The sequence below is a fragment of the Phacochoerus africanus genome, chromosome 8 (assembly GCF_016906955.1).
Source record: "Phacochoerus africanus isolate WHEZ1 chromosome 8, ROS_Pafr_v1, whole genome shotgun sequence".
In the NCBI taxonomy this organism is placed as follows: Eukaryota; Metazoa; Chordata; class Mammalia; order Artiodactyla; family Suidae; genus Phacochoerus; species Phacochoerus africanus.
Genome location: NC_062551.1, coordinates 129,077,668 through 129,099,627, shown reverse-complemented (window position 1 = coordinate 129,099,627; position 21,960 = coordinate 129,077,668). Strand labels below are relative to the sequence as shown.

The window sequence follows — 21,960 nt, the reverse complement described above, 5'->3', positions numbered from 1 at the left end:
GGAGTGGCCCTAGAAAAGGCAGAAAGACCAAAAAAAAAAAAAAAATACACATTAGGAAAGGTTAGAGTAATATTTGTGCAACTTATGTCTTCATAAACAAAATCCAAAACCCTGAAGCCATAAAAAACTGAATAGTATACATTTATACCATAAATTCAAAATACATGAAATAAAAAATTTATTATTATTATTATTTTGTCTTTTTAGGGCTGCACCCGCAGCATATGGAAGTTCCCAGGATAGGGGTCGAATCAGAGCTGTAGCCGCTGGCCTACACCACAGCCATAGCAATGCCAAATCATTTAACCCACTGAGCAAGGCCAGGGATCAAACCTGAATCCTCATGGATACTAGTCGGGTTTCTTACCGCTGAGCTAAAATTTTTTAAAAATAAATTTTATTCTGGAAAAAAATTTTTCAGTATGTACTACAAAGGTTGATTTTTCAGTACATATAAATAGCTGTAACAAAAGATAATCCAGTTAAAATTTGGAAAATAAGAATATGAATAATTCACAGAAAAAATATAAATTGAAAAATTTCTTTAGAAAGCCAAATCAACTTAGGAATCAGAATTAAGGTAATAGAAATGAATACAAAATGACAAAGCAATGCAAGATATTAGGCGAGGTTATTTTTTCACATGTAAGAACTTAGCTTATCTTTGCTTCAGGAGAATTTGCTTGGGTATTGAAAGGAAAAACAACAAATATAAAGATATAGAATATAAGAAATGATGGGCTTGTATCAAGAGTTCAAGGATGAGAAACCCAAAGTGAAGACAGTACAGTAGGCCTAGAGAAAAATTGGTCCAAACAAGAGCAAGAATTGGGTGAGCTACAAAAAAATCAGCTTTAAAAACAAGACACAACTATACCTCAATCTCTTAAAAAAAAAAAAAAAGAGAGACTTAGATGGTATTAATGATATATAGGATGGGGAAAAAATAAAAGCAGGTAGATATTTAGGATTTGGTGAAGAGAAAATGTACTTCTTCTAACAAAAAAGAAAGAAAAACAAAGGTTCCACTAAAGACAATTAATAAAAACTAAGTAAGAAAATTGTCAGTGTTCCCGTTGCGGCAGAGAGGAAACGAATCCGACTAGGAGCCATAAGGTTGTGGGTTCCATCCCTGGCCTCGCTCAGTGGGTTAAGGATCTGGCATTGCCATGAGCTGTAGTATAAGTTGAATATGGCATTGCTATGGCGTAGGCTGGCAGCTGTAGCTCTGATTAGACCCTTAGCCTGGGAACCTCCATATTCCGCAGGTGAGACCCTAAAAAGCAAAAAAGGAAAAAAGAAAAAAGAAAATTGTCATCCAAAATTGAAGCACATTTAAATGTGGTGTGGATTTTGAGCAGTTGATGGAACCTAAGATGTAGAGTCCATTTTTTGTCAAGACAAGGAACATTTTATTTTGCTTCATGGGCAGAATAATGAATCCTCAATGGTGTCCATACCCTAATCCTTGGAACCTGTGCACATGTTCCCTTATGCAGCAAAGCGACTTTCAGATGTGATTAGGATTGTGGAATCTAAAATGGGGAGATTATCCTGGATTAGCCAGGTAGGCCCAATCTAATCCTATGAGTTCTTAATAACAGAACTTTCCTGGGCCATCGTCCGAGAGAAATATGATGAGGGAAGAAGGATCAGAGAAATGCAACGGTACCCACTTTGAAAATGGAGGAAGGTGACACAAGCCAGAGAATACATGTGACCTGTTGTCGCTGGAAAAAGGCAGGGAAACAGATCCTCTTCCTAGAGCCTCCAGAAGAAACCAGCCTTGCTGACACTTTGGTTTTAGCCCAGTGAGACTCCTGGAGGACTTCTGACTTCCAAACTATCTGTGTTGTTATAGTAAGCCATTCAGCAACCATGTTGTGTAGTGGGCACTATGTTTAGAGCAACTGGTTAGAGCAGCAGCTGGGTACTAATGCACTCCTGGGGGTGCCCGGGTCCTGGCCTTGACATGTTGGCCTTGAGTGAAAAGTATTTCATACCTGAAATAGCATAAATTTAGTTCTGATTCTTAAACATTTCAAATCAACCTATATATAACATAAGACTCGAATATAGCTATGGAGAAGAAAAACATTAATTATCCAAATGAGAGATTAGAAGGTGGGAGGTATAGTGGATAGAAAAGTGACTTTATCTTACATGATGGGAAATTGGGGACATCACTGAAAGCTGATGGGACAAGAAAGGGAGATTTAAGTATATAATTTTAAGTCACCCAAAGATACCAAGAGAAGAGCTAAAGATAGTGTTATTAGCTATCAAAAATTGAGATGAGGAGTTCCCATCGTGGCGCAGAGGTTAACGAATCTGAATAGGAAGGATGAGGTTGTGGGCTTGACCCCTGGCCTTGCTCAGTGGGTTAAGGATCCGGCGTTGCCATGAGCTGTGGTGTAGGTCGGCAGATGTGGCTCGGATCCCAAGTTGCTATGGCTCTGGCTACAGCTCTGATTAGGCCCCTAGCCTGGGAACTTCCATATGCCATGGGAAGCGGCCCTAGAAAAGGCAAAAAGACCAAAAAAAAAAAAGAAAGAAAGAAAGAAATTTACGATGAAAAGAGAGAAAATGCCATGGAGTGGTATCAGAGAATACCTAACATTAAAAAACCAGCAAATAGCAATATAAATATTACATAGTCACAAAATTTATTTCACATTCCACTTATGGCAGAGAATGTGTAGTTCCTTTAATTTATCCGTTCTTAATCCGATTCCCCCCACCCACCCAACCCAGCTCCTAACTTTCTGGCTAAAGAAGGAAATAGTTTGCATGTTATTCAATTTAAAACATAATCCAGTCTGATAAATCAAGCAGTTTCTTTAGAAAATTCAGTCTCTGAGAGGTGGCCCCCTTGCCCGATTGTCTACCTGAGGTCACTTATCTGCAGGGAGGGGATAAGGGGAGGGTTTACCTGTGTGTCTTTTTTCGGGGGGCTATGCCTGTGCATGCAGAAATTCCCAGGCAAGAGATGGAACCCACGCCACAGCAGCGACGCAAGCCACTACAGTGACAATACCAGATCTTTAACACACTGCACCACAGGAGAACTCCTACCTGTGTGTCTTCATTGCATTGGAAAAAGGGGGCCCTGCCTTGTGCTAAACCTTGGGTGTGACTGGCCAGCATCTGTAGGTCTTGGGCATTGTGTGTCCTCATTCTTCAGTTTATTTGCTAATGTCCGGCAAGATGCTAGACATGAGTCTGCATCATCTGTTCTTTTCTGCAAGACATGCTAGTCTGCCCCAGCCCCATCGAGATCCCCAGGCTCTCAGCTCACAGCACGTTCTGTCCACATGAGATACCTTGTTGCCTCCCACAACAATTCTCAGACAAACAAACACACAGAGGTACTGCCACCTGTTGTGATTGCACCTGATATTTTTTTTTTTTTTTTTTGCTGTGCTGGAGGTATGCAGAAGTTCCCAGGCCAGGGATCAAACTTGTACCACAGCACTGACCCAAGCCACGGCAGTGACAACACAGGATCCTTAACCCACGAGCCACCAGGGAATTCCAACACAATTTCTTTAGTGGGTAAAAGGGGAGACGTGACAGCCATGGCCTCACAAACACCCAGGGGAATGTGCCACACATGAGATCATCACCATCACGGGTGTCCTGGTAGAAACGTCCAGAGGTGCTGACATGCTTACTTGTTGAACTCCTTTGCTATTAGAGTGCTCTCGTGTTACTCCTTGCTTTCCTCATCTCACCAGACAGCCCATGGGCCTGGAAGCCCAGGGCTGAGTCTTACACCTCTTTGGATCAATCCAGTAGCCTCTTCACAGGATGTGTGTTGATTGATTGTCCCAACGGTGGCCTGAGAATACGCAGGGTATGTTAGCCCAATAAGACCATAAACTGGATGAGCTAACATAAGCTGTTGATTCTGGTGCATAAGCACAAAAAATGAGATTTGACAACTATTATCCTGTACCAACACCATCACAAATGGGATGAACTTGGGCTTTAAAAGAACTCCTCCCTGGAATAACGCCTCGGCCCTGCCATTTCCTGGTTGTGCAGAATCAAGCAAGTTACTTGGTCTCGCTGACTTGTCTCCTTACTTGTAAAATGGAGATATAAGAATGCAAATAAATTTAAAGTATTTTTTTAAAAAAAGAAAGAGAAACCTCTAAAGAATCTAATGAACTTTCTGGTGGACAGAAACGTGAGGTGGACAGTGGATGTTAGTTCTTTTTCCCCTCTTCCTCTTCCCTCAAGGAGCAGGAGGAGCTGGTCTACCAGGAAAACAGGAGAAAAGAAAAGCCTTGGACATCAAAAAGGTGAATGCTGCCTGGTAAATAACTGAAAAGCAATGTGGGTCCAGGAGCTGGGTTGCCTTTTTTGCCTCTGGCATCTGTCCTGCCACACTTGGGTCAGTTGTTAGTGAACATGAGATTGGCCTTGAGGCTGATATTCAGCCCAGCTCTTCCAGTCAGTCTACAGGCTTTGCTTGGCAGGCTCCCTGAGAAGACAAGTGCCCCTTTGTGCTGGCTCCTTCCATTTTTAGAAAGATGACTAATCTGCTCCATGTTTGAAACGCCCTGCAAATTGTCATTCTTGCCCACATCTGTGACTGTATTACAGAAGCCTGTGAGGCTCACAAGGTCCTGGCACTTCCTGAGGTGGCATCACCCTGAGATTAAAAGCCTGATGTGGAGTGGCTTTCCCCTGTACATCTAGACAGTAAAGATCCTGCACACCTGGACAGGAACAGCCAGGGGAGACAGAGGAAATGAGAAAAGCTAAAACCCAATCCAATCTGCTTAACCCTTTTATGCCCTGAAAAAATCCCCTTGAAATGAAACATTAGTCAAGGAGGGTTGTTTTGTCTGGGTCATGGGGAAAAATCACATTATTCTAGAAAGGAAATGAAGTAGCCTTTCTTGGCAGTCAATTTTGAATTCTCCATTTTAAATCATTCAAAGAGTTCTGCAGCTGGTGGGAGATAGAAACTTATTTGAAGGGAGGAATGAAAAAGTCATCAAAGAATTACAACTCTTTGGGGTAATTTGGGCCATAAATAGGACAGATGCCATCTGTCTAGCTTAGTTCCTTCACCCATTCATTTGTTCATTCAGAAATATTATTAGGCATGTCTGTTTTAAGGGCCATGTATTAAGTACTCATGTCCCAAAGATAATAAAACACAGAGATAGGAGACATACATGTGAATGAATAGTTGAAGTCAGGTGAAACAGGTTCAATGAAAAATTCATGAGCAAAGCACAGTGAGAGCCGTGAGGAAGGCTACAGAAAGGCAGAGGGGAAGGAGTCGGGAAACATCTCATAGAGTGAGACCTGAGATTTGGTTTAAGGGTGAGTAGATCTCCAGGTATATCAAAGAAGACAAGCCTTCTAGTCAAAGGGAAGGGCAGGTGTTAAACCACATCACGTATGCAGGATACTGCAACTACAGATCTGTAGTACTGGAATCCCAGACAGCAATGAGAAAGCAGTAAGAAATGAGGTTGGAGAGGTGATGCAGCTCCCATCATCAGAAGCATGGAGGACCATCCTGAGACATTAGACTTCAACCTGTGGGTGACTAGAAACCACTGAAGGATGTTTAGAAGAGAAAGATGATATGCCCTGTCTTGCAATTTAGAGCTTAGGCTGGAATCAGGTCAGGACAAAGAATGGATCCTAATGGATAAATATAAAGAGTATTATCATAATGGAGTTCCCATTGTGGCTCAGTGGGTTAAGAACCTGACTAGTATCCATGAGGATGTAGGTTTGATCCCTGGCCTCACTCAGTGGGTTAAGGATCCAGCATTGCCATAAGCTGTGGTGTAGGTCACGGATGTGGCTTGGATCCCACGTTGCTGTGGTTATGGTGTAGGCCTATGGCTACAGTTCTGATTCGACCCTTGGCCTGGGAACTTCCAAATGCCACAGATGCAGCCCTAAAAAAGACAAGAAAAAAAAAGAGTGCTACAATCCAGTTTTGGGATTCATCCCACACAGCATGGGGAGTGGTTGAATCCTTAGCATAATGAGATTGTTTCCAGGGGATGTATAGAGCAGAGGTTAGATGGACATCTCAAGGTCAAATATTTCCATAGATGTGCTTGGTTTGGCTTCTGTGATGGTTTTAAGCATTTCCATCCCTTGCCAACCTTTAAAAGAAGGGGGATATAACAAAGAAAGGAAATCTCAAATTCTGGCTTATTTGAAAAATCAAAAGATCTGGCAACGCTGGGACCACATTCTCACATAGCAACAAATAGCCAGATAGATCAGCCACTGCCTATTTAAGAGGGGCATCCAGTCCACCACTCCATCTCTCCATCCAGCTTCACTCACTTACACAGCCTATTTGGTCCCTGAAGTTTGCAGAGAGAGGGCTAGAAAACAACAACTAGGGGCTTGAGGCAGAAGAAGGATGCTCTCCCCAAAGACATCCTCATCCAAATCCCCACAAGGTTGCTCACCCACTGACCCTAAAATAGGGAGAGTTCTGTGGCTTACCCAAGCGGGCCCAATTTCATCATGAAAATCTTTCAAAGTGCACGCAAGAGACAGAAGAGGAGGTCAGAGTGACACAGCATGAGGACTCAGCTCAACACCACTGGCTTTGAAGATGTTGGAAGGGATGAGACCCTAAAAGCAGAAGAGGAAGGAGGGAGGAGAGTCAGGGAAAGAGATGTGACTACGGAAGCCTGGTCAGGACAAAGCAGCAGGAGAAAAACTCCACCAGTCATGCTGGAGAAAAACTCCTGCTTTGAAGATGGAGGGAGGCCAAGAGCTACTAAAAGCTGGAAAAGGCAAAGAGGTGGGTCCTCCCCTAAAGTCTCCAGAAAAGAATTCAGCCCTGCTGACACCTTGGTTTTAGCTCAGTGAGAGCCAGGTTGGACTTCTAACCTACAGGAGTATTAAACAACAAATATATGTTATTTTTCTTAATTTTTTTTAAGGGTTGCACTCACGGCATATGGAAGTTCCCAGGCTAGGTAGAGGTTGAATTGGAGCTATAGTCACAGGGCTATGCCACTGCCACAGCAACGCTGGACCAGAGTTGCATCTGCAACCTACACCACAGCTCACAGCAATGCCAGATCCTACCCATTGAGCGAGGACAGGGATCAAACCCACATCCTCATGGATACTAGTTGGGTTCGTTACCACTGAGCCACAACAGGAACTCCCAAATGTGTGTTATTTCAACTCACCAAGTTTGAGGTTGTAGCAGCAGTAGAAAACGAACGTGTGGCTGGTAGAAAAGAAGTAGTCAGGGACACAGTCTGAGAAAAACCAAAGGGATAGGAGAAAACAAGAGGGAGTGCAGTTAGAGAATCAAGAGACGACCCATTTTTAGGAAGGAGGTACCATCAAATGACAATGAAATGGCAAGTCCAGGTCTGAAGGCAAAGGGTGAAATGGATCCATGACGTCCAAACCTTGGGGCACATCAGAATCACTGTCAGAAATACTAGTTCCCAGGGTCCACCCTAGGCTACTGTTCTAGACTCTGATATAGAGTCAAGTTTAATTCTGGTTTTTTAACCACGTTAAATGTACCTCATACTTGTTGACTTAACTCTGATGGCTCCATGTGGCCTTTAACAGAAGAAAACTTATTTGAAATTTAATAGTACGTTTTATTAAAGCCGTTTATCTGCATGATTTTTGTCCCTATGTGGATAATAAACTCCTTGCAGGTGGTAGGTGCTTTCCAAATGTTTGCTAAATGGATAAATGAAAAGTATGGAGCCACTGGAGAACTCTGTTGTTTTCCAAAGCTAACAGGATGAACCAAGATCATTTATCTCTTAAGCCTCTATAAAGTAAATAATTCAGGTTATGTGTACACGTTCACTTGTTACATAGATGAAATCATAATATTCTACTGAGATGCCTGGAATTCTCCACTACTTGTTGTGTCAAAAGAACCAAGCAGGATTAATCTTCAGAGGGGCTCCTAGATCAGTTTGATGAGGTACCCCCTTTAATAGCCACATTCTCGAAATGGTCTTTAGTAATGGTACAATAACTCAAAAAAAATGATATCCATCTCTAACCTAACCCTGGAGGTAGCACAGAATTGTCTGTGTTCAATACCTAAAGGGTTGACCTAGAAGACTGGCCTCTGAAAATGATTGAACCATGAGGAAAGGCTGAGCAACAGTGGCCAGCCTCCACTTAGTGTAACTCTGAAGGGCAAAATGTGACATCAATGTGGGCCCAGGACATACCAGATAACAGATGCCTGCCCTACGTTGCCACCCCGGGACAAAATGCAGAGGCCAAGGAGAAAGAGTGTGTTGCTGCTGAGGCTCCAATTCAGGAAAATTCCAATTCAGGAAAATTCTCGATGCTCTGCTAGAGGAAGGCTAGACTTAGGCAGAACTTCAAGGATAAGGAAGAGCCTTGAGCTGAGATCCAGTAGGTGGAGTTTAGGATTCTGAGGGGCTTCCAGCCTCCTAGGGAAGAAGAGGGAGCCATTGCCCATGCAGAGTATTGCGTGGCTGGCAGAGAGTGCTAATTAGGTGCCTTCATGTCAGTGATGAATGTGACACTGTTGAAATAGTTGGGACAGAAGCCAGGTTGCAGGGGGTTAAGATGATGCTTTTGAAAAGCTCAGATGAGATGGGAAAGTAGATCAGGGTGTAGAAAGAAACACCATAAGGAAGGAAGATTTTTGTTTTGTTATTATAAGCTCATTTCCATTTTTAGGATTACAGAGACTTGATCATATACACCGAGGAAGGGAGAGGCTTAAATCCTAGGAAAGAAAATGGTAAAGAAACAAAGATAGGAGTTCCCCTTGTGGCTCAGCAGTAACAAAAACAACTAGTATCCATAAGGTTTGATCCCTGACCTTGCTCAGTGGCTTAAGGATCTGGCATTGCCATGAGCTGTGGTGTAGGTCATAGATGTGGCTCAGATCCAGAGTTGCTTCCGCTGTGGAGTAGGCCTGCAGCTACAGCTCAGATTCGACTCCTAGCCTGGGAACTTCCATATACTGGGGGTGTGGCCCTAAAAAGGCCAAAAAAAGAAAAAGAAAAAAAAGGAAAGAAAGAAAAAAAGATGGAGGTGAAGTGAAGCGATGATATCAATGCTAGTCACAGGTACAGTTAGTTCCTAAATGTTAATCCACACTTACTATGTGACAGTCGCTGTCCTAGTGCTGGAATGAACAACACAGACACAGATATAGTCTTTTCCCAGGGACATTTATGGTGTACAAGAGTGTGGGGTTTGTTTGTTTGTTTGTTTGTTTTGGTGGGGGGGGGAGGCTTTGCCCAAGGCATGCGGAATTTCCTAGGCCATAGATTGAACTTGCGCCACAGCAGTTACAATGCCAGATCCTTAACCAACTGAGCCACCAGGGAGCTCCCAAGAGTGTATTTTCCCTCAGGCCTCTTTAGCTGGGAATGCCAGTAACCTAACCTGCTTAAGAGAAAAAGAAAACTAAAAGATAATTGCACAAATAATTATTTAATTAAGATTATGAAAACTGCCAAGAAGGAAAAATATTCAACAGGAGATCTAGTCTGAAGGCTCGTGTTCAAATCTGTTTCCCTCCTGTCATCCTCCTCCTCATTGTCCCTTTTCTAAGAATGTTATCTCCTGCATTAACCCCTTCATTGCATCCCCATAGCACAGCCTTGATTCAGACCTCACTATATCTTTGTATCTGTTTTTCTAACAGGTCTCCCTGCTTCTTTTTTACTGACTCAAGCCCATGCCCTATACCACAGCTAGAGCTGTATTTCTAAAATATAACTTCCTGGTGGCTCAGTGGGTTAAGGATCTGGCATTGTAACTGCTGTGGCTCAGGTCGCTGCTGTGGCATGGGTTTGACCCTGGCCCTGGAATTTCCGCACACCTCCTGCATGGCCAAATTAAATAAATAAATTAAATGTGATTTGACCAGCTCCTCCTCGCTTTCTCATTAGGGTTTTACCTCTCCTGCCATGCTCAGCCTCTTTTTTTCACCCTTATCTCCCTTTCCTCTGCTATAGGAACCTCTCACCTCATCCAGGCACAGATTCCCATCTCCACTACTGTTTGCTCTACAAAGTTATATCCATCCATCTCAGCCCAGGAAATGGCTATTCTGAATGCAAGGGTCTCACTGAGCTTAGGCTTGATGAGAGCCCACCGAGGTTGAGACACTGAGTGCTGGGCACTGGGCAAGGTCAGAGAGGAGGAAAAATACTGGAAGCCAGAAGTCAGCACATCTCCTGATGACCTCACCAGATTGCAACACCTGTTTCCACAATAGATTATAATAAGTTCCATGAGGGCAGTGACAACCTCTGACTTGTCTACTGCTGTACCACCAGATGTGCCTGGTACAAAGTAACATGGTGCTTAGTACAGAAGGAGAACTCGTGTTTTTAATAAATGAATAAAGGAGTTCGTGTTGTGGCTTGGCAGTAAGGAAACTGACTAGTATCCATGAGGACACTGGTTCAATCCCTGGCCTTGCTCAGTGGGTTAAGGATCCAGCATTGCTGTGAGCTGTGGTGTAGATCACAGATATGGTTTGGATCTCGTGTTGCTGTGGTATATACCAGCAGCCACAGCCGATCTGACCCCTAAGCTGGGAAATTCCATATTCAGCAGGTTTGTCCATAAAAAGAAAAAAAAAAGAATAAATAAAAGGCACAGATACTGCTTTTAAATTCCCTCCCACTGGAGTTATAAGTGCATGTGTTCAGACCCCTTAAAAGTTTAGAAGTTTCTTAAGGGCAGGAGCTATGACATGTGTGCACTCTTTATAAAGAATCACTTTATTAAATGGTTTCACACCTGTTAGAAAAAAGAGAGAGAAAAAGAGAACTAACTCATGTAACTGAAAAAATCCATGCATGGCTGACTCCAAAGGCTCAACAAAATGTTGTCAAGCATCTGTCTTTCCTTTTCCCTCCACTTAGTTCCACTTTCTCAAGCTGCCTGCACCCATGAGCAAACATGGTGCCCCCATCTCCATCACTATATGGCCCAAAAGGCCAGTGGACTCAGTACAATAAATAAACCGCATCTCAATGGCTCATACAAGAGTCTCTAGAGCGATTCTGAGTGGCTTGGATCTCAGTTACACACTCACTTCTGCCCTATTTCTATGGCCAGGAAGTTGAAGTGTTTTGATTGCCTCAAACTTGTTCCATGCTCTCTCTGGAGCAAGAGCTGGGGTGGGGTCAAACTCAACTCAATCACATGGACCAAGAAGGAAAAAGGATGATTCCAAAAAAGCAATTGTGGAGTTCCCATCATGGCTCAGCAGGATGCAGGTTCGATCCCTGGCCTCGTTCAGTGAGTTAAAGATCTGGCATTGCTGTGAGCTGCAGTGTAGGTCGCACACATGGCTCAGATCCTAGATCCTGCATTGCTGTGGCTGTGGTGTAGGCTGTCAGCTATAGCTCCAATTGGACCCCTAGCCTGGGAACTTCCATATGCTGCAGGTGTGGTCCTAAAAAGCACACACACACACACACACACACACACAATCAAAAAGGCTATTGGTCTTCTTGGCCAGGAGAAGGGACACAGAAGAGGCAAAAGGAACAGGAGATCACTACAGAAAGATGGCTTTGAATAGAAGGAAAGGCCTCCTGACTCTTCAGACTGGAGGGGAGGAGCGAGTGATTGCCGCCAAGAGGACAGCTTTGAAGATACAGGGTAAGAACGGGAAGGTTGGTGCCTAACACACTGGTTTTCCTGGAAAAGCAGAGACCGGTGCCTGTGCACAGAGGGTGGGAGCAAAGGTAAGTTAGGAGACTTGTGGACAAGGTTTTAGGCTTGGAAGAGCAGCTGAGGGAAACAGGAGAAGAAGCTGGCCTGTGACAAAAGGATCATTAAGGGTTAACTGATTTTGAAAACCATGAATTTGTCATGGCCCTAATCTGCACAGCTACACGATCTTCTCCACAGGCTCAGCCCTGAATAATGATAACTGTGGCCATTTGTAGAGAAAGGCACAGCAAGAAGCCCAATCTTGCCATCCATTCTGGGACAAATGTTGGCCATTAGGCTGACCCCCAGGAGCTGTACTTGGACAAGGGAGAGAAGGTAAAGGACAGTCAGTGGGGCTGGAGGACACTGACTCTAGGTGACACAACCTTCCCATGCCTCAGGAAACCACCCACCAAGAAAAGGAAACTCACTAGGGGGCATGAGGATGCCCAGTGCTTGGACCCTGGCTCCTTGGAGATGAAGAACATGCAGGCTGCTCCTCTGCCTGGTACCAGGCCTGCCCCTAGTACTCTCCTCCACCTCCCTGAACACCAGGCACTTTAATAACTCATTTAGCCCTCTTGTCATATTGATAAGATGGATATTGGCTCAGTGGCTCCAACTGGCTCCATGGAAACGAATCTGACTAGTATTCCTGAGGACACAGGTTCCATCCCTGGCCTTGCTCAGTGGGTTAAGGATCCAGAGTTACTGTAGCTGTGGCATAGAATGGTGGCTGCAGCTCCAATTTGACCCCTAGCCCAGGAACTTCCATATGCTGTGGGTATGGCCCTAAAAATACACACACATACACACACACACACAAAGAAGATGGATTTTATGACTCTAATTTTACAGAAGGATATTGAAAGCCAAGATGCTGATTAACTTGCCCAAGGTGAAATAGCTGGCAGTTCTCTCCTAGTACAGCTGGGAGAGGGTCTGGGGTGAATGTGTAAGGCCATGCCTTTTTCTGTCCTCCTGTTTTCTGCTCGCTACAGTGGGATCCAAAGATTCCTGGAGGTCCTCACACATATTCTCAGGATCTGTGAGAGAATATATCCTGTCTTTAAAGAGCCTGTACTTTGGAGTTCCCGTCATGGCACAGTGGTTAACGAATCCGACTAGGAACCATGACGTTGCGGGTTTGATCCCTGGCCTTGCTCAGTGGGTTAACGATCCGGTGTTGCCATGAGCTGTGGTGTTGGTTGCAGACACGGTGTGGATCCCGCATTGCTGTGGCTGTGGTGTAGGCTGGCGGCTACAGCTCCAATTAGACCCCTAGCCTGGGAACCTCCGTATGCTGAGGGAGCGGCCCTAAAGGCAAAAAAAAAAAGAGCCTGTACTTTGCTTGACCTTCAGAGCCTTTGACCTGGAGGACTGTACTCCCTTGTGGAGAGGTACCACTCAGCCCTGAGTGGGTGTGGGCAGGAGCTTCAGGGGCAAGTGCTAAGCTTTCCTGGTGTGGATCTCAAAGGATCGGGGCCACCCTGGCTGACCAGAGCAGGGCCTTTGCCAGGGACATCTTAGAGAGGGATGGCTGTGGCCTCCCAGCAAGCCAGGAGGAGGCATGCAAGCTGAGAAGTGGGAAGTGTTAACGACAATAATGATTACAGCAGCAAAAAAACTTGATTGACCTTAGAAAGGCAAGGTCCAGGGAGCTTGGCACTCAAGGATGACACTCAAGGAAGCCCAGACTGCACTCCAGGGCAAATGTCAACCATCCCCACACTTTTTGCCAGGACGAGGGAGACTTGGAAGAAGGACAGCTTGAAGGTTAGCACTGCACAGAACATTACAACTCAAAAGACTTACTCCCTCCAAAAGCCCCTCCAAGGAGATGTTATTAAGCTCATGTTATAGTGGAAGAAAAGAGAAGTCAGGTCACACAGCAAGACAGTGGGGGAGTGGGGTACAGACATGTTTCCCACCAACCCCCCTTGCAGCACCTTCCCTAACCCTCCCCTCCATAGCAGGCAGTGCCTGAAGAGATTAGTGTGGGGGTCAGCTTCTGTCTCCTCAAGTTATGTAGTTTATATATTTTGTATCAATGCGCCATTTTCTCCTCCTGTAAACAAGCAGTGAATCGACAGGTGTTTTTCAAAGACTAGTCTTCTGTGGAAAGTTGTACAATGGGACAAAGGTCTTCCATGCTTCACATTCAGTTGACAGGAAATTTTCTCTTACTCCTCACCAGGTGAGGCCTCTCCCTTAACGTCAAGTCTGTCATTTGCTTTCATTGCCATGGTGAGCACAGGTAAGGCATATGGATTTTAGCTTTGGTAATAAAAAGGAAGAAAATGGGACTTTGGTAATAAAAATCACTGTGTGTTAAACAGAGAATGACTTTGTTTGGTCCTTCCCACAATGCTTTGTTTTCTGGACAACGCCCCTCAGAGCCATTCATACCCGTCTTAAGGCAGAGGCAGTGAACTGGCAATACTTGGGCCAGAGCAACCTGGTTGATGGGATTTAATCTCTGCAGGTTGTTTCACAGTATTTAAAAAAAAAAATTTATCTAGGAGTTCCCATTGTAGCTCAGCCATAATGAACCTGATTAGTATCCGTGAGGATGCGGGTTTGATCCCTGGCCTCACTCAGTGGGTTAAGGATATGGCACTGCAGTGTGCTGTGGTGTAGGCCTGTGGCTATAGCTCTATTTGGACCCCTAGCCTGGGAACTTCCATACGCTGCAGGTGCAGCCCTAAAAAAAAAAAAAAAAAAAAAATTCTCTAGTAACCACTATTTAACATTTTGTTAAGACCATTTTAAAAAATCAGATTTCTGAGACTTCCTGTTGTGGCTCAGTGGTAAGAAACCCAGCTAGTATCCATGAGGACGTGGGTTCAATCCCTGGCCTTGCTCAGTGGGTTAAGGATCCAGCATTGCTGAGAGCTGTGGTGTAAGTCAGAGACAAGGCTCAGATCCCCATTGCTGTGGCTGTGGTATAGGCCCACAGCTGCAGCTCCAATTCACCCCTTGGCCTGGGGACTTCCATGTGCTGCAGGTGTGGCCCTGAAAAAACAACAACAACAACAAAAGCAGATATCTGACCCAACTCAAAAACCAACAAGCTGATTAGAAAAGGGACAAAAGACTTGAGTAGATATTTCTCCAAAGGTATACAAATGGCCAATAAACACATGAAAAGATGCATGATATCACTAGTCAGGAGGGAAATGCAAGTCAAAACCACAGTGAGATACCATCTCACAACCATTAGGATGGATACTACCATTTAGGAAGAAAAGGAAATAACAAGTGCTGATAGAATGTAGAGATATTGGGACCCTTATGCATTTCCAGGCAATGTAAAATAGGATAGTTATTGAGGAAAGCAGCACAGCAAGTCCTCAAAAAATTTTTAAAATAAAATTATCATTCAGTAACTACAATCCTGGGGATATATTGAAAATAATTGCAAGCAAGGACTCAGGTAATTGTACATCCATGTTTCTAGTGCTTTATCCACAATAGCTAAAAGTGGAAGCAACCCAAATGTCCAATGAATGATGAATGGATTAAAAAAATGTGATCCATCTATGCAATGATCCATCCTGATGCATGTTACAACATGGATGAACCTTGAAGATATTATGCTCAGAGAAATAAGCCAGTCACCAAAAGACAAATAATGATATTATTCCATCCATATGAGTTACCTACAGTAGCAAATGCATAGAGACAGAAAGTGGAATGGTGGTAGCCAGGGGCTGAGGGTGGGAGGAATGAGGATTTAGAGTTTAATGGGTATGGGAATGCCTCTGAACTAGACACATAAATGGTTAAAATGGTAACTTTTACATCATGTATATACACGACCACAATAAATAAATAATCACTCTCCAATTTATTCCCTAAAAAAAAAAAAAATAGAATAAGAATAGGCAGTGATACTGGGCCCTCATTTTCTTGGTCAGCATATTCATGACAATAAAGGAGGTATCTGAACAGGGGTTCACATGAAGCTCACATCCATGCAATAGATCACCATGCCAGCCAAGTAGCCCACAAGCAGTGAAATTTCAAAAGAATTAAGATTAGAAGGACCTATGCAGTAAAGAGGATATAAATAACAAAGTCTGAGGACTCCGGGTGTTATTTCTGGGAATGTGAATTTCTTTTTTGAGGCTCATAAGATTACTTACCTGGCCAGTCACCACTCATTGTCTGGATCACACTGTACTGTCAGCCCTGTATCCATGGGTTCCAACCCACAAATTCAACCAATTGTGGATTAAAATATTTTTTTTTTTAATTCCAGAAAGTTCTCAAAAGCCAAACTTGAATGGGCCATACTCCAGCCATGATTTACATAGCATTTTCAGTATATTAGTCATTATAAGTAATCTAGAGATGATTTAAAGTATACCGGAGAATGTGTGTTTATGTCATAGGCAAATATGGTATAATTTTATATACGGGACTTATGTATTCTCAGATTTTGGCATTTGCTGGAGGTCCCGGAACCAATCCCCCACAGAGAGACCACTGTATATACACAGGTCTCATCTCAGGCTGGACCCCATCACATTTTCTGAGCAGTAAAGACTTTCCTGTATGTGAGTGATTTTCCTGAGCCTGGCTGACCAGGCAGAAGACCACTTATAGCACTTAGTATGTCTCAGCTTGGACCCAAGTAACCTGGAGATTCATAAACTCCTCCAGTCAGAGCAAGAAACTCAGCAACACCATTTTCAGTTCTGCATATAACAACCTTGTAAAATTGCCATGCTGTCCTAACAACAAATAAAAAGCTGAACAGACTGAAACATAAGCAACTCATCTAGGATTCATAAGAGAGAGGAGAACACCAGGCAAACCACTGCCCGTAATACTGGCAAGACAGGCAAATACAGGGGGTCACAGCTTACCTGAGCAGAGATTCTTGAGCAGAATTACTATGGGAACCAGTGCCAGGGTAGGTGAAACCGAACTGCAATTAATGAATTAAATGCTCCATGTGGATGAGTCTGAGAGTAAAAACTAATGGGGATCCAGTCTTAGGGGAACCCCCAAACTTTTGTGAGCTTTAGCTCCAGGAACTTGACTAGGTTCTCACACTGAACATCTGAGAATAATCTCAAGGCTTCCAGCAGGGGAGGAGCAAGAGGAACCATCTTGAAATAGGTCAGAGCACAGCTGTCCTTCTTAATAAGGCTTTTCCCTAGGGGAAACTAGTTAACCAGAGCTAACCTGCTGAGGTGTTATCAGAGCCTCACTGGCCCAGGGGGAGGGAAATACTCAGCTCCAGCCCATTCTTCCCACCTAAGGGGGGGGGAGAAAAATATGTGTGAGGTTGAAAGTCCAGAGGCATAGGTTCAACCAGAGACTGAGTCCTAAAAAGAGGACTACAGCACTCCCCTGTCTTCCCAAGCTGCACCACCACACCACCAAAGGCCTATTTACAGAAGATGCTTTACCTGGTATATCATGTCCAGTTACCTAGAAAAAATTACAGGGCATACTAAAAGGACACACACACAAACACAAAACCCACCTTTTTTATGAAGGGACATAAGAAACAGATGTGGCAAAGATATTGGAATTATCAAACCAGGAATTTAAAACAACTATGATCAATATGCCAAGGGATCTAATGGATAAAGCAGACAGCAAAGACAGATGGACAATGTAAACAGAGATGGAAATCCTAAGGAAAAAAAAAAAAAAGAAATGCTAGAGGTCAAACAAACAACAGAAATGGAGATGCCTTTGATGAGCTTAATAGTAGACTGGATTCAGCTGAGGAAAGTATCTCTGAGCTTGAGGACACAACAGAAACTTCCAAAAGTGAAAAAGAACGAAGCCAAAAAAAAAAAGAAAAAAGAAAATATCTGAGAAGTGTGGGATAACTAAAAAAGGTGTAAAATATGTGTAATGGGGGTGTCCAAAGGAGAAGCAACTAAGAAAGAAAAGAAATATTTGAAACAATAATGACTAAGAATTCCCCAAGATATCAGATGCCAAACCACAGATCCAGGAAACTCAAGAACACCAAGCAAGATTTAATTTAAAACAAACAAACAAACAAAAACAAAACAAACAAAAAGGAGTTCCTGTCGTGGCTCAGTGGTTAACAAATCCAACTAGAAACCATGAGGTTGTGGGTTCGATCCCTGGCCTTGCTCAGTGGGTTAAGGATCTGGTGTTGTCATGAGCTGTGGTGTAGGTCACAGACGAGGCTCAGATCCCACATTGCTGTGGCTCTGGCAGAGGCCAGTGGCTACAGCTCCAATTAGACTGCTAGCCTGGGAACCTCCATATGCTATGGGTGCGGCCCTAGAAAAGACCAAAAAAAAAAAAAAAAAAAGGAAACGGTAAAATAAAACCCTCTGTTTTTCTTATTCTTAACTCATTCAACAGACGTTTGTTCAAAATAATAAAAGCAACAATGTATTTGATTATGTATGCTTATGTATATATCTTTCTTTTTTTCTTTTTTTTTTTGTCTTTTTGTCTTTTCTTGAGCCGCTCCTGCAGCATATGGAGTTTCCCCGGCTAGGGGTCTAACTGGAGCTGTAGCCACCGGCCTATGCCACAGCCACAGCAACGCAGGATCCGAGCTGCATCTGCAACCTACACCACATCTCACAGCAGTGCCAGATCCTTAACCCACTGAGCAAGTCCAGGGATCGAACCCGCAACCTCGAGGTTCCTAGTCGGATTCGTTAACCACTGTGCCATGACGGTAACTCCTGTATATATCTTTTGTGTGTGTGTGTGTACACACATACATGTACTTATGTATGTTGATATATAAGTAAAATGAACGACAGCAATGACACAAGAAAAGGGAGGGGAAAATTAGGATTTTTTTTTTTTATTATAAGGTACTTATATTACATGGGAATTAGTCTTGACCCAGACTTTGGGTCTTTCACAAAAATTAACTTAAAATGCATCATAAATCATTTGGGTCTAAAACACAAAACTATAAGACTCCTAGAGGATAACAGGAGAAAATCTAGATGACCTTGGGTAAAATGGGCATTTTCACTACAGTGACTTGGGTTGCTGCTGTGGTACAGGTTCGATCCCTGGCCCAGGAACTTCTACATTCTGCAGGTATGGCCATAGAAATAGAATGAGATTGTTCTCAGTAGACTGTCCACATTCCAGAAAAATCTTGACATCACTCCAAAGGGACACGTTATTACGAAGGGACCCAGAGGAAACTTGCAGAAGGTCCCATCAATGCAGAACTCTATTTCATTGGAAAGAAGATGCTCCAGGCTGACAAAATGGTAGGGAAATAGAAAGGGACTGGCTTACCCTTTCTGTAGTCATGTACAGCACGCCATCAAGAGTGTCACCCTGGCTTCCACAACAAGATGAGGTTCTGTGCATGCTCACTCCCCTGTCAATGATGTTATTCAGGAGAATGGGTCCCTTGCTGAAATCCAAAATTTCTTGGGTGAAAAATATCTCAAAAGTGTTTGGATGAAGCCAGGAGTTACTTGTTCAGTATCCCAAGTGCAGAAAAATGACTTAATTCTTGAGGGAAATGATGGTGAAATTATATCGAATTCAGCTGTTTTGATTCAGCAAGCCACAACATTTAAAAACAAGGTTATCAGAAAATTTCTAGGTGATATCTATGTCTCTGAAGAAACAATTCATCAAGCTGCTGAATAAGTTCTAAGATGTCCAGCTACCCAAGCAAGATACTGGATGGTTCCTAAGACCAGTTTGTGATATTTTAAAGATGCAGCAGAAACACTGTAGTGAAAAGAAAAGATATTCCACATCAGAGGAATTTTCATTGTGGCTCAGCAGGCTAAGAACCTGACATAGTATGCTTGAAGATGCAGGTTCGATCCCTGGCTCACTCAGTGGCTAAAGATGTTGCCTTGCCATGAGCTGCGGCATAGGTCAAAGACACAGCTCTAATCTGGTGTTGCCAACGCTGTGCCATAGTCCTCAGCTGTAGCTCCAACTCAGCCCCTAGCCCGGGAACTTCCATATGCCACAGGTGCGATCATAAAGAGACCAAAAAAAAAAAAATGTCATCAGGGAAATGCAAATTAAGAGCACAGTGAGATTCCCACTGCACACTCAGTTGATTGGCCAAAATCCATAACACTGACAAGTGCTGGTGAGGTTGTAGAACAACTGGAATACATTGCTGGTGGGAATGTAAAATGTATAGCCACTTTGGAACATAGTTTGGCAGTTTCTTAAGAAACTAAATATACTTTTAGCACATGATCCAGCAATTGTGTTTCCTGGTTTTTACCCAAAGAAATCAAAAACTTACGTACACACGAAAACCTACACATGGAAGTTTATGGAAGCTTTTCTCATAATTACCAAAACTTGAAACAACCAAAATGTTGTTTCAGTGGGTGGATAAGAAAGGCAAGCTGAAGTACATCCAGACAATGGAATATTACTCAACACTGAAAGAAATGAACTATCAAAGCATAAAAAGACAAGGAGGAAACCTAAATACCTATCACTAAGTGAAAGAAGCCAATCTGAGAAGGATACAAACTATGATTCCAACTACATAATGTTGTGAAATAGCAAAACTATGGCTCTGGTGCTTGCCAGGGTTAGTGAAAAGAGAGGGATGCATAGAGGAATGACAGAGGATTTTTAGGGCAATGAAGAACACTGTATGATACCTGTCATGATATATGTCTGAAGCCATAGAATATATAACACCAAGAGTGGAAACCATGGACTTTGATCAGTCAGGATATGTCAATGCAGGTTTACCAGTTGTAACAAATGCACCCCTCTGCTGGGGGATGTTGGTGATAGTCGAGGCTGTGCACATGTGGGGGAAGGAAGGTATCTGGTAAATCTCTGTACCTCCTCAATTTTAGTGTGAACCAAAAACTAAAAAAAACAAACTTTTTTTTTTTTGTATTTTCTAGGGCTGTACTTGCGTCATATGGAGGTTCCCAGGCTAGGGATCTAATAAGAGCTGTAGCTGCCAGCCTATGACAGAGCCACAACACCACCAGATCCAAGCCACGTCTGTGACCTACACCACAGCTCATGGCAATGCCAGATCCTTAACCCACTGAGTGATTCCAGGGATCAAACCCCCAACCTCATGGTTCCTAGTCGGATTTGTTAACCACTGAGCCACGACAGGAACTCCTAAAAAAAAAAAAAAAGCTTTTAATGAAACCCAGGAGCTGGCCAAGGCCTCCCTGATACACTGAGGTAGGCCTCATGGGGGCAGGGCCAGCGGCCCACTGGGCAGTGCCCCCAGGGGCATGTTGTGGGGGTGGTTCTGGGCTGAGTAGCAGAGCTCAGTTACCATGACGACGGCATTTGAAACAAGCATCAGATCAAAGAAAAGGAAACAAAACAGACAGAGGATTTGGAAGAAGGAAGAAGAAGGAAGTGCATCAATTGAAACAGAGTTACTGGATTGGAATCATTATTTGTAATTTAGACTTGCTAAATTTGGGGGGAGAAATAAGAGCTAAACTAGAGTCCAAGTAATGTTCTGAGGCGTCTATGGATGGTTCCATTCATATCTGAGAAGCACAGAGCCCCAGCCTGAGTATTCCTGCACACATGGGCTTAGGGTTGTTCCTCTCCCAAGAGATGGTTATAAGTGTCCCCGTAAAAGGGGAAAATGCAAAACATATCAGAGGCCACCAGAAACACACTTATGGAATTCCAGTTCTCTGGAAACCTCTCAGACAGGGTCCATTTCAGTAATGTCATAAAATGATTTCTTCAAAAGGCACAGTTTATAATCATAGAATTAGAAAGACAATCATAGAAAACTTGGAAGGTTGTACAAACAGAAAATTGTTATTAAGGACTTACACAGCTAACATTCACTAATGTCTAACCTTAATGTCCAATAAGGGGCAGACCATCCAACACCTGCAAAGTTTCTGTGATCGTGGTGGATGGAAGAGTTTCAGACTAAAGGCTGAATCTGTTTGTGGATTGACTGACTTGTGGCCCTGAGCTGATTTCCCATGACTGACTTAGTAATATAATTTGTGGTAGTAATGTGTTAACATGTCAAATAAATCTTCATATATTCAGCACTGACTTTATTATTGTCGGTCTCCTGGGATGTGGATTCATTTCCTGATAGGCAGTCTTGACGTAGTTTTTGCTTTCCGTAGCTCATTTGTAAGAAGTTGTGCATTTTTCCCACATTAATACAAAAAAAGTATCTCGATAGGCATCTAAGCATCATATTAATTGTTAACCTAGACCAGAGAAGTTACATCATTTTCTTCCTTTTATTGAATATACATTCCA

General features: G+C 43.2%; 1 pseudogene; it reads left to right on the top strand.

The window, feature by feature from the left end:
• The first annotated feature begins 11,564 nt into the window (after positions 1 to 11,564).
• On the top strand, positions 11,565 to 19,350 carry LOC125133379 (60S ribosomal protein L9-like; annotated as a pseudogene).
• Positions 19,351 to 21,960: the final 2,610 nt, after the last annotated feature.